The sequence below is a fragment of the Macrobrachium nipponense genome, chromosome 15 (genome assembly GCF_015104395.2).
Source record: "Macrobrachium nipponense isolate FS-2020 chromosome 15, ASM1510439v2, whole genome shotgun sequence".
Lineage (NCBI taxonomy): Eukaryota > Metazoa > Arthropoda > Malacostraca > Decapoda > Palaemonidae > Macrobrachium > Macrobrachium nipponense.
The window spans coordinates 91,352,007-91,365,084 of NC_087208.1; the positions used below are offsets into that span (position 1 = coordinate 91,352,007).

At 37.3% G+C, this 13,078-nt stretch overlaps 1 protein-coding gene and 1 long non-coding RNA gene across 2 annotated transcripts in view; one reads left to right on the plus strand and one right to left on the minus strand.

Moving 5' to 3' along the window:
• LOC135226754 (uncharacterized) overlaps nt 1-13,078 on the plus strand; it is a 162,056-nt gene that overhangs the window by 129,365 nt on the left and 19,613 nt on the right. The gene's annotated exons all lie outside the window — the stretch shown is intronic.
• The window catches only part of LOC135226904 (uncharacterized), a 5,969-nt gene continuing 5,343 nt past the window's right edge, over nt 12,453-13,078 (minus strand). The window contains exon 3 of the long non-coding RNA XR_010317316.1: nt 12,453-13,078. This exon is cut by the window's right edge and continues 1,040 nt beyond it. This is a non-coding gene — a long non-coding RNA (uncharacterized LOC135226904).

A 13,078-nucleotide genomic window follows, 5' to 3' on the forward strand; every position in this document is an offset into this window, starting at 1 on the left:
TTGCATTGACTATCAAATTTAGCTCAGATTTAATTAAATCATTTGATCATTCATGAGTTAAGAATTGACGTTCTCATAGTGTATTCTGATTTATACTCTCATACGCTCACATACATTTTTCATTCTTTCACCATACTCTTTTTTTTTCTTTCTTTTTTAGCATCCGGAGGGATTGGCCCTAAAACTGTGCAGAATTATGATTTCTTAGGAAGTCTCTGCAGGTGAGGCTGCTAACCCCACGCACTTCTGCTTGACCTAGACAAACGCTGGGACCCGTTTAGTCGTAGGTGGAAGGATGGGCAGTAGGCCGGAACTGATCTACACTCCTAGCAAACATGACTCAGGTACTGCACCACTCAACAACGGTTACAAATTGAATTTATAAAATTTGTGGCCATTTGCCACCCGCCGGAGCCAAAGGCCATTCAGCGCATATATATCAACTAGATATATTTATTAATATAAGGTACACTTATATAATTAATCCAAATTATTAAAATCAAATTCATATTAAAATACTCAATTAAATATCATAAAACAAATGAATTTCCTTAAGAAATTTAAAAATCCTCTGCGAGAGCACCCTCTCCTAAAATATCTGACAAAGGTTTATTGGTGCAACCAAACCGACGTCTATGATTAAAATAAAGAGGACAGTCAACAAACATATGCCTCACTGTAATGCCAACATTACAATTGGAGCATTGAGGAAGCTGCCTCTCTGCTCCACTAGTTAAAAGATACCTGTGTGTTAAAAACGTATGCCCTATACGCAGGCGCTTTAAAACTATACTAGATCTTCTATCCATCCCAACAGAAGGGAACCGGGGATGAACAGAAGGTCTGATCGATTTCAGCTTTAAATTAATATTTTGAGTTGGACCAGTGATTCTGCCACTTAGCCCTACAAAATGATTTAATAAAAAAGTTTAAAATCTTCACAGGGAACACTCACAGAGTGGGAAGCCCGGGAGGAAGCTGCCTGTTTAGCGGCTTTATCAGCCAGCTCGTTACCACGAATTCCCACATGCGAGGGAACCCAACAAAACTTCACACTGATGTGTTTTCCAGAATGCAGAAGAACCAGCCAATCCTGCACCTCTTGGACGAGTTGATTAGATGGCATCAACTTCTGGAGTGCAGCTAGGGAACTCTGGGAATCACAATAAATAATATACGAGTTCCCAGTACTACCTGTACTAAAAATAAATTTCAAAACGCTAAATAGCATAAATCTCAGCATTAAAAATTGAGGACTTAATAGGGAGGCTTTTTTTAAATTGTTCTCTCACCGATGATGACAGAACATCCAACTTTAAGCTGAACACTTGAGCTGATCTTTTTGTTGTCTCTAACTTGGCAAATATCTAAAGGAGGCCTACACCAAGGACGGAATTTAGGAAATGTAGCTTCCATAACCAGTGGAGGAATAAGGCCTACCTCTCTTGCACTGATGTTTAATCTAACTTCAAGGGGCTTAGGCAATGTAGGTCTAGTTGGTGCTCTGTCAACAGGATGTTTTATATACGTAAAATTTGGATTAAATTGAGAGGTTAGTGCTCGTGACAAATATCGGAGACCCTGTTCCTCCCTCTGAATGAAAAGAGGAGGAAAACCCGAGTCTACATAAAGGCTCTCAACAGGAGACGTTTTAAAAGCACCTGTACAAATACGCAATGCCATATTGTGTACTACATCCAGCTTGCCTAACAAGGTCTTACATGCTGAGCCATAAACCTGAGATCCATAATTAATCTTACACAAACATAGGGCCTGATAAATTCTTAATAAAGTAGTATGGTCAGCTCCAAAATTCGGGCACCTAACAACTTTAAGAATATTGCACCGCTGTTTAACATTTACTACAGTCTCATTTATATGTTCAGCAAAAGTCAATTTTTTGTCAAAAATAATTCCTAAATATTTGACTTTATCTTCATACAACAAGATAGAATCTTCTATAAATAAGGTTGGAATTTCTTCCCTTCTTCGTGTTCTACAAAACGTATAGCTTTAGTTTTTTCAGCAGAAAATTTGAAACCTTTACTATTAGCCCAGGTAGTAGCAGCATTAATTGCAATCTGAATTTTAGTACAAGCTTCAACTGCAGTAGCTCTACTACACATAACAACAATATCATCCGCAAATGCTTGACCAGTTACTCCAACAGGGAGATGTTCAAGTAAACCATTAATGGCAATAGTAAAAAAGGTTGGACTAAGCACACTTCCTTGTGGAATGCCTTCTTCCTGAAGATACTCTGATGAGAAGGTAGAGCCAATTCTAACTTTAAGGTACCGGTCTGAGAGGAAGTCTTTGGCAAAATTAAACATATTGCCACCAATACGCCATTCAACCAGCTGCATTAAATTACCAGCCCTCCAGGTAGTATCAAATGCTTTTTCCAGATCAAAGAATACGGCAATGGTTTGATTTTGGACTGCAAAAGCATTCTGAATCTTACGTGTGAGACATAATAAGGGGTCCAAAGTACTTCTATTCTTGCGGAAGCCAAATTGCCTCTTTGACAACAGGCTCTTTGTTTCTAATAACCATATCAGACGAAAATTCACTGTTCGTTCGTAAATCTGAAGCACAGCTGGTAAGAGCAATAGGCCTTTAACTTTTGGGATGACTAGGGTCCTTTCTGGGTTTCAAAGAAGGAACTATAACAGAGTTTTTCCACAACTTGTATGAAGTCCCTGAGGACCAGAATTCGTTTAAAACATCGACAAAGAATTTTTTGACTCAAGAGGTAAATGAGAAATCATTGCATAAATAATATCATCTTCTCCAGGTGATGTTGGAGAGGACAAAGATAAGGCATATTCGAATTCGACAATACTAAATGGAAGGTTATATGCCTCAGAGTTAGAACAAACAGGCGGATTAACTATAGTCGTGTTTCTAATATTGTGAAATTCAGCGGAGTAGTGACTGGGGCTTGAAATTCTTGAAAAGTGCTGAGCAAAGGCCTCTGCCACCTCTCTTGCATCCGATATAACTACCAAGTTGATTTTCAAAATCGGTAAAGGAGAAGGGGAAAATTTCCCTTGTAATTTACGGATTCTATCCCAAACTAGAGAAAGTGGCGAGTTATACTTTAATTCTGCTATGTACCTAGCGAAGGACTCCCTCCTTGCTTCTTTAAAATCTTGCTTTTGTTTGGCGAGGTTTTTCTTGTAAATTATTCTATTAACCAAGACAGGATGCCTTCAATATCGCTTGTAACTAGCTCTTGCAATTTTCCTACTCAAGGCATATTTACTATTCCACCAAGGTACCAGTGGACGACGGGGTTTCCCTGATGTCTTAGGAATTGACGTCATTGCCCCTCCAATCATTACACTAGCAAGATATTCATAGGCAGCTGAAGGGCAGGGAAATTCATTGGCCTTACGATTGACTTTGGTAGATTTTTTCATACAGCTGCCAATCTACCTCTATCTTCCATTTGGGTAAAGATGGGGAGGGTGTATTTTGTACATACTTAAGATGGATGGCATAGTGGTCGCTCCCATAGAGATTTTCATCCACTGACCACTTATAGTCTAATCATAATGACAACGAACATATTGTAAGATCAATTGCTGAACTGGTGTTATGGGCTACATCAAACCTTGTAAGAGAAAACTGTCGTTCATTAAAACTACATCATTACAATCTAACAATCTTTCAATTTTAAGCCCACGGTAATTACACCTACCTTCCCCCCACAAAGTATGTTTTGCATTGAAATCCCCCATTAGAATGAAAGGCTGAGGTATTTGGTCTAAAAGTGAATGCAAATCTTCAACCTCTTAATTATCTTGGATTGCCAGCTCTGTCCACCAATCGAGTTTCTAGGCCAGGTTCTAGATAAAGAGAGCACAGAGTGACCCATTTGTTGATGAAAATCTGTGTTGCACAGGCTTGCAGTATTGGATAACTCTTTGTGTTAATAACTTTGCCGCAATACATGTGCCACCATGAGCACGTTCACCTACAGGTGGTGGAGATCTGTGAAAAATAAAGCTGTCCACAGTTAGAAGAAACATTACCAAGTTTGGTGTTTTGCAAACAAAGGGCAGCTAAATTATGCTCCTTGAAAAGGACCCGGACCTGTTCTCTGTTTGAATGGAAACCTCGTATGTTCCACTGACATAAAGCTATTATTTACTATTAGTTTTTTTTTTTTTTTTTTTGTTTTTTTTTTTTTTTTTACTTTTCGGACTTGGAATGGGCTGGTCTGGAAAGACTTGGTCTTTGTTTCGCAGAGGAACTTGGCAGATCCTCAAGAGAATTGCTATTTCCTCTCTTGGGAACCCTACTATGATGTGGGGATATAGGTGGAGATGATGAAGGAGTACAGGGTCTCTTATTTCTAAGAGGCACCATCTCTGCAGCGTGCACCTGAGCCTTATGAGGTGCACTGAACAAGGTTTCATTCTGGGACACACCCAGATCAGGTAGCGAAGCTACCTGTGAGTCTTCTACATCAGAAGCCCGAGAAGGGGATAGCTGATCTTCTTATTTTCATTATATCATTATATTGAGGGAACAAAAGTCACTACATCACTATATTTGGTAACAAAAGTCTTTTTGCCTGGCCAATACTTAGATGTTCAGCATGAGCTTTCTCTATGGCTGCCACTTCATTTTTAAATGACTCACATTCCTTATGCCTTGCATTATGATTTCCCTTACAATTTATACATAATATTGGATTAGACATTCGCCTTCATGCTTTTGTAATGAGCAGGCAGCACATAACTGGTTTCTAGTACACACCTTTGACGAGTGACCATATCCATAACATATGAAGCATTGGAGTGGTCTAGTTAATCCGCCTGTTTGTTCTAACTCTGAGGCATATAACCTTCCATTTAGTATTGTCGAATTCGAATATGCCTTATCTTTGTCCTCTCCAACATCACCTGGAGAAGATGATATTATTTATGCAATGATTTCTCATTTACCTCTTGAGCCAAAAAAATTCTTTGTCGATGTTTTAAACGAATTCTGGTGCTCAGGGACTTCATACAAGTTGTGGAAAAACTTTGTTATAGTTCCATTTTTGAAACCCGGAAAGGACCCTAGTCATCCCAAAAGTTATAGGCCTATTGCTCTTACCAGCTGTGTCTTCAGATTTACGAACGAACAGTGAATTTTCGTCTGATATGGTTATTAGAAACAAAGAGCCTGTTGTCAAAGAGGCAATTTGGCTTCCGCAAGAATAGAAGTACTTTGGACCCCTTATTATGTCTCACACGTGAGATTCAGAATGCTTTTGCAGTCCTAAATCAAACCATTGCCGTGTTCTTTGATCTGGAAAAAGCATTTGATACTACCTGGAGAGCTGGTATTTTAATGGAGCTGGTTGGATGGCGTATTGGTGGCAATATGTTTCATTTTGCCAAAGACTTCCTGTCTGGCCGGTACCTTAAAGTTAGAATTGGCTCTACCTTCTCATCAGAGTATCTTCGGGAAGAAGGCATTCCACAAGGAAGTGTGCTTAGTCCAACCTTTTTTAATATTGCCATTAATGGTTTACTTGAACATCTCCCTGTTGGAGTAACTGGTCAAGCATTTGCGGATGATATTGTTGTTATGTGTAGTAGAGCTTCTGCAGTTGAAGCTTGTACTAAAATTCAGATTGCAATTAATGCTGCTACTACCTGGGCTAATAGTAAAGGTTTCAAATTTTCTGCTGAAATAACTAAAGCTATACGTTTTGTAGAACACGAAGAATGGAAGAAATTCCAACCTTATTTTTAGAAGGTTCTATCTTGTTGAATGAAGATAGAGTCAAATATTTAGGAATTATTTTTTATCAAAAATTGACTTTTGCTGAACATATAAATGAGTCTGCAGTAAATGTTAAATAGCGTTGCAATATTCTCAAAGTTGTTAGTAGCCCGAATTTTGGAGCTGACCATACTACTTTATTAAGAATTTATCGGTCCCTACGCTTGCGTAAGACTAATTATGGATCTCAGGTTTATGGCTCAGCATGAAGACCTTGTTAGGCAAGCTGGATGCAGTACACAATATGGCATTGCGTATTTGTACAGGTGCTTTTAAAACGTCTCCTGTTGAGAGCCTTTATGTAGACTCAGGTTTTCCTCCTCTTTTCATTCAGAAGGAGGAACAGGGTCTCCGATACTTGTCACGAGCACTAACCTCTCAATCTAATCTAAATTTTAAGTATATAAAACCTCCTGTTGACAGAGCACCAACTAGACCTACAATGCCTAAGCCCCTTGAAGTTAGATTAAACATCAGTGCGAGAGAGGTAGGCCTTATTCCTCCACTGGGTATAGAAACTACATTTTCTAAATTCCCTCCTTGGTGTAGTCCTCCTTTAGATATTTGCCAAGTTAGAGACAACAAAAAGATCAGCTCAAGTGTTCAGCTTAAAGTTGGATGTTCTGTCATCGTCGGTGATAGAACAATTAAAAAAAAGCCTCCCTATTAAGTTCTCAATTTTTAATGCTGAAATTTATGCTATTTTTAGCGTTTTGAAATTTATTTTTAGTACAGGTAGCACTGGGGACTCGTATATTATTTATTGTGATTCCCAGAGTTCCCTAGCTGCATTCCAGAAGTTGATGCCATCTAATCAACTCGTCCAAGAGGTGCAGGATTGGATGGTCCTTCTGCATTCTCGAAAACACATCAGTGTGAAGTTTTGTTGGGTTCCCTCGCATGTGGGAATTCGTGGTAACGAGCTGGCTGATAAAGCCGCTAAACAGGCAGCTTCCTCCCGGGCTTCCCACTCTGTGAGGGTTCCCTGTGAAGATTTTAAACTTTTTATTAAATCATTTTGTAGGACTAAGTGGCAGAATCACTGGTCCAACTTAAATAGTAATTTAAAGCTGAAATCGATCAGACCTTCTGTTCATCCCCGGTCCCCTTCTGTTGGGATGGATAGAAGATCTAGTATAGTTTTAACGCGCCTGCGTGTAGGGCGTACGTTTTTAACACACAGGTATCATTTAACTAATGGAGCAGAGAGCCAGCTTCCTCAATGCTCCAATTGTAATGTTGGCATTACAGTGAGGCATATATTTGTTGACTGTCCTCTTTATTTTAATCATAGACGTCGGTTTGGTTGCACCAATAAACCTTTGTCAGATATTTTAGGAGAGGTTGCTCCCGCAGAAGAGATTTTTAAATTCCTTAAGGAAATCCGTTTGGTTTATGATATTTAACTGAGTATTTTAATATGAATTTGATTTTGATAATTTTGATTAACTATATAAGTGTACCTTTTATTAGTAAATATATCCAGTTGATATATATGCGCTGAATGGCCTTTGGCTCCGGCGGGTGGCAAATGGCCACAAATTTTGTAAATTCAATTTGTAACCGTTGCTGAGTGGTGCAGTACTTGAGGCATGTTTGCTAGGAGTGAAGATCAGTTCCGGCCTACTGCCCATCTTTCCACCTACGACTAAACGGGTCCCAGCGTTTGCCTAGGTCAAGCAGAAGTGCGTGGGGTTAGCAGCCTCACCTGCAGAGACATCCTGAGAAATCATAATACTGCACCTCCGGATGCTAAAAAAGAAAGAAAGAAAAAAAAAGTATGGTGAAAGAATGAAAAATGTATGTGAGCGTATGAGAGTATAAATCAGAATACACTATGAGAACGTCAATTCTTAACATGAATGATCAAATGATCTAATTAAATCTGAGCTAAATTTGATAGTCAATGCAAGTGTTAGTATCCTAACTATAAAAAAGGGATATGACTAAATAACTATCCAATGACATAAGAATCCATAGTAATACCCTACCTTACAACATGAAATTCTCTGTAAGCGAATAGGCTGGAAGGAAAAGATAATGTTAAGAAAAATTATTGCCATTTTTTCTGCACCACTAAAATCCAGAAAATCTTTTAGGGAATTGTATATTTTCGTGGATGCAAAAAGTCCCTCTCATCTCCCACCAGATTTTCCATAAAGCTAATGATCTGGCTTTACTTTCGCCGCATCAGATTCTGGGTTTTCCCAGGGAACTCGTTGCGCTGCTTCCATCGTAATGAGATACTTCGCCTCAGTGAAGCTTCATGGTTCACTTGAGAAGAAAGTTGTGAAGAGTAGAAAAAGGCCGGCCTTGTTATGTCTCCTAAATGTCTTGCGGTTTTAGGGATGCGATTTTTATTGGATTAAAAAATGCATATATCATAAGAAATGTTGATGATGATTTTATTTTATTTTGGGTATGAGCCTAGCCCCTTGTTTCTTAATTAGTCTAGTGGTACTTCTCGAGGCTGAAATACTATAGGGTTTTAATGATTTTCGGCTATAATAACATTATACGCGCTGAAATGGGTTTAGACTACGTATTTATATCCCTAACAGCTCCATATCTATTTATTTATATCCATAGACAACTGACTCTTACATGGGACTTACGAAGGATGGGTTCTTCTAAGAGGGGAATAAAACTCGACCAAGAAAAGAAAAGAAAAAATCTAGAAATAGGACGGTCAGGTGGGAAGAAATTAAACGATCAGATGACCAGTAAAAGCAATTCATCTGAGGAAGAATGGGTATTGTAAAGAACCTTCTATACCTCTCTCAAAGCACACAATAAACTACTTTGCATTTCAGGGACCCAGGGTCATCGTTTTTCTCAAATATCTTTCAAACTAATTATTTGATAGAAATGGTACTTAACCACATGTACAAAACACCTCACCCTAATTTTTGGTAATACATTGCATTGTCAACTGGTGTTAATTAAGGTGTTTACTCTTGATTTTTAAAGACAAAGTCGTATGAGTCAGCAGGAGTCACTTACAGATTCGAACGCAAGCTATCCCAATCCATCCCTCTCCTTCCCTCCCTCACCTTCCCTCCCACTCACTTTCTTTATCGCCGTGTTTCTCATTTCTCCCCCCATCCCCATAATCCCATCTTTACTGATATTTTTCAATACCAACAGATAATTGGCGAGTTCATAATAAAAAGGATAGCGAGGTTTGACGTAATGACCATAATAATGGCTAATTTTTCCCTGTGTATTGTTTATAGAACTTTAACTTATTTTTGGTGAAATTGAATTTCCTCCTATTAATTTAATACTTCACTCAATGGCCGAATCTTCATCATCAACGTCCATAAACAGCAGTAATCTCAATTTTGGAGCATAGAGAACCAAATTTAAAAGGTTGAAGAATTTGACATTTTTTCCAAACGCGGACGTATCCTTGGCGTGTCGGGTAATACCGTAATTGCTGTCATGGCTGCCATGTTCCTTTGTCCGCGTCGTTGCAGAAATGCATTTGCAATACGACTCCTAATCAGATACAAAATGTAGAAAACTGACAAGAGATTAAGGATCAGTCTCAGTTGATAATTGAATCTTCATAACACACTCACGCGAAATACACACACATATGAACAATCAATCAATCAATGTATATATCTCTATCATATTATCTATTACTTTGCCTATATTTAACACTTGGAGTATATAACCCTTAGACTTAGAGAATATATATATGTATATATATATATATAGTATATATATATATATATATATAGATATATATATATATATATATATATATATATATATACTTCACATTAAACAAAATGTCACTTGGGAAAGTGTTTAGATAAAACAACATATTAATTTTCTTTTTTATATACTCATTCAAAATCATTGAAATTCACAAGGAACAAGTATATTCAGGTTATATTAGTGATGATATATACTTCCTTTGATAAACATATATCACAAGTATTTTTGGTCTATTGCCGTCAAAGAATAAAGAAAACCAAAAACGAGTGACTCCTTGATTACGACAGTTTGTAGATTCTGCAAAATAAAGACGAAAACCTGTGAAAGACATAATTAATTTCTTAACTGATTATGAATGAGACAAAAACTGGGGACCTTTTCTATAACAAAAAGCCTGTATGTTAAATGCATGAAAATAGGCAGTTTTCATAAACGACTGTCCCAATCGTAAGGAATAGAAGTAAAATCGTTTTTGGAACCAGTCCCAAAAATAGTTATGTATATGGATATAGTGCGTCACTCTACATTAATGATAAAAGTAGTATAATTCATGATGCATGAACTCAACTCATTCACTGAACTCAGTACGGTACAAGAACTGCATCTTTATTACAGTCGTATGATTAATAAAAACGTAATTGCAGTGTAATGTAAATAGAGAATACATACATGCATTGATATTATGATAGTGATGGTAGTTTCCCCCAAATTATACCCATTTTCTTTGTTTTTCCCTTACATCAATTCACCTGCTGACGCAATAGGAAGTAGACAAAGCTCCGCCTACTTGGGGATTTGGGGGATGTGAGCAGACCTTGTTTCTCGTGGCCTTGGTAAACAGCGACCGTCATACGATCTTAAGGCTACTCCTATTTATATAATATTTATATAATCATATTTACATAGAATTTGAAAAATCAACATATTTATTGCATCTAATATTACTTAATATTTACTATGATAATAGGCAGGAAAGTGGGAGCCCATGACGGCAGACCAGGAAGGTGGGGTGAGGGAGGGAAGAGGGGGGGAAATGTGAGGGAGGGAGGGAGGTAGGGTGGAACGGGAAGGGGATAAAGAAAGTTCGAAAGCATAGGTTGGCAAAGCTTGACAACACATGTAAGTCGAGTAAACGCCCTAATTAACACCAATTGACAATACACTGTATTACCAAAAATTAGGGCGAGGTGCTTTGCATACTGTGTTAAAATACCATTTCCATCAAATAATTAGTTTGAAAGATATTTGAGAAAAACGTTGACTAACGGTCCATGAAATGCATAGCATTTAAACCTCATGATCAGTGAATACTTAACTATTACACACACAAACAAATGTGTGTGTGTGTGTATATATATATATATATATATATATATATATATATATATATATATTATATATATATATATAAAGGTTTTTTTGCCACGAAGGAAAAAATGAAAAAGCGAGATAGCCGAGTACTTTCGATCCGAATAGGACCGAAAGTACTCGGCTATCTCGCTTTTTCATTTTTTTCCTTCATGGCAAAAAAAATTTATTTATACATAGCATCACGTTTTATATACTTCGTGATCAAGTTATTCATATATATATCATATGTATATATATATATATATATATATATTATATATATATATAGATATATATACCTATATATATATAATATATATATAAAGTATGCATGAGGATCACTTTTCCATTACTTCACGTTTTGGAAACTCTTGTCACTAGACAGCCTATATATATATAGAAGACAGAAGTAGGGTATAGGTAGATTAAATACTGTTTTCATGATGTGAATTAAGTTGTGCTTAATTGTTTTTTCGCATACAAAAGTTGGCCAGTCCTGTAGTGATTTTAATTACGCTCAATGTAAAAAGATAGTCAGACAACCTCTGGCAGCTTTAAAGACCGACTCTACTGATATTAAGCATTTCTGCAACTGGTTGCTTCTTTGTCTTCGTAGCGCATCAGGTAAAGCCCTTTCCCATGTTAATGGAGCTGCTTGATTAAACCTCACCGTCGTGGGAAGCTCGATTTCCTTCCTTGTATTTCAGTCATGCATGACTTTGTTGATTCATCCTTGAATGTTTACATGAAGCTCTATGAATATCTCGGTGACTTTGCGAGTTATGTAGTTGACAATAGAAATCATAGGGACGCAGAAGTGAGAAAGAATGAGAATAATAGTTACTGAAGAGAAAGGGGTAGTTGGACAGAACGAGTATGAAAGTGAGCGCCCAGTCCAAATGCCCTCAAGATGATTGTGAGATATATTTCCGTGGTCCCGATATACCTTAGAAGAGTTGGAAAAGGTGCAGAATAAGGATAAAAAGTGACAAGACAAAAAGGCTTTGCCAAGCTCGTATAGACATACTTGGAGAGAAAGAGCCAGTTTCGTTGCCTCTCTTAATGTGATGGACGAGTAATTTTCCTCAGAGGATGATATTTTATCCGCTCTTGAGAGAAGTGATCAGATGGCTACAGAGCTTCAGTTGTATATTCTGTGATCAATAATTGCAAATCATTGAGAAAACAACACTTCCGAAAATTAAGTAAACAGCTCCTAAGAATATAGAAGGGATCATTATCATCACCTGTAATTATGGAGCACGATAAAGTGCTATTCATTTTTAAAGATGTCAGCCACCTAGTCAATGGTGATTACAAGCACATAAGTACGCACGTGTACAAAACCAGTTTTTTTTTCTTGAATAAAGGGGCCATTTCCTTTTACATGAAGGTTGTTTCAAGAGATCAGTCGATGCCGCATCCTTCAGATATTGAATCAACGAATCCTTGTACAGAACGATCCCACATCTTCAGCTACTCCCCACATTCAGTTGTAATCAAAAACTTTTTTGCACTTGTTAATAAATGCTATTTTTCTCTCTGTTCTTGTTGTTTCCATAAGGCATTAAAAATAAGGTTATTTTTTCTCTGTCTCACTCATACATTTGTAAAATCATCTCACATCAGAACTTGATTTTTAAGAAATTATAAAATATGATATTGACAAGAAGCCATAATATATCCCTCGGCTACTTAGAGTTCTTTTCGACCAACAGGGGACTTTTACCTCTTTCACTTTCTGTTAAGACCCTGATCCAATTTATATTTCATCGGATTTGACTGATGTGAAGTACTGTTTAGAGGGATCGCCTGCAATTTTTAAAAACTGCAATAGGCTGCCATGACATGATGAGGGTCAATTTTAATCCAGTGAAAAGACTCCCATACTGGCATCAATCAATGTACATAGAAAATATATTACATCGCAAATACCTTTACAACACAAAACCACTTCTGTGGTTTACAATCAAGAGTGAAACACCATTTTCAAGCTAATCATTTAGTTTCATTCTTAATTCTTATTGCCATGTTACTTGGTACAGCAATATGACCTATTGCCCTCTATATATTGATTGCATAGAAAGTTAATGATCATCATGTTCTCATCCCTGACTGTGTTAGCGTCGTTGTGGATATCATCGTGGCAAGAGAGATCGGAGTAAGTGGGATGCCAGGTCATCCCCGAGTCATAAAGGGCTTGACATTCTTT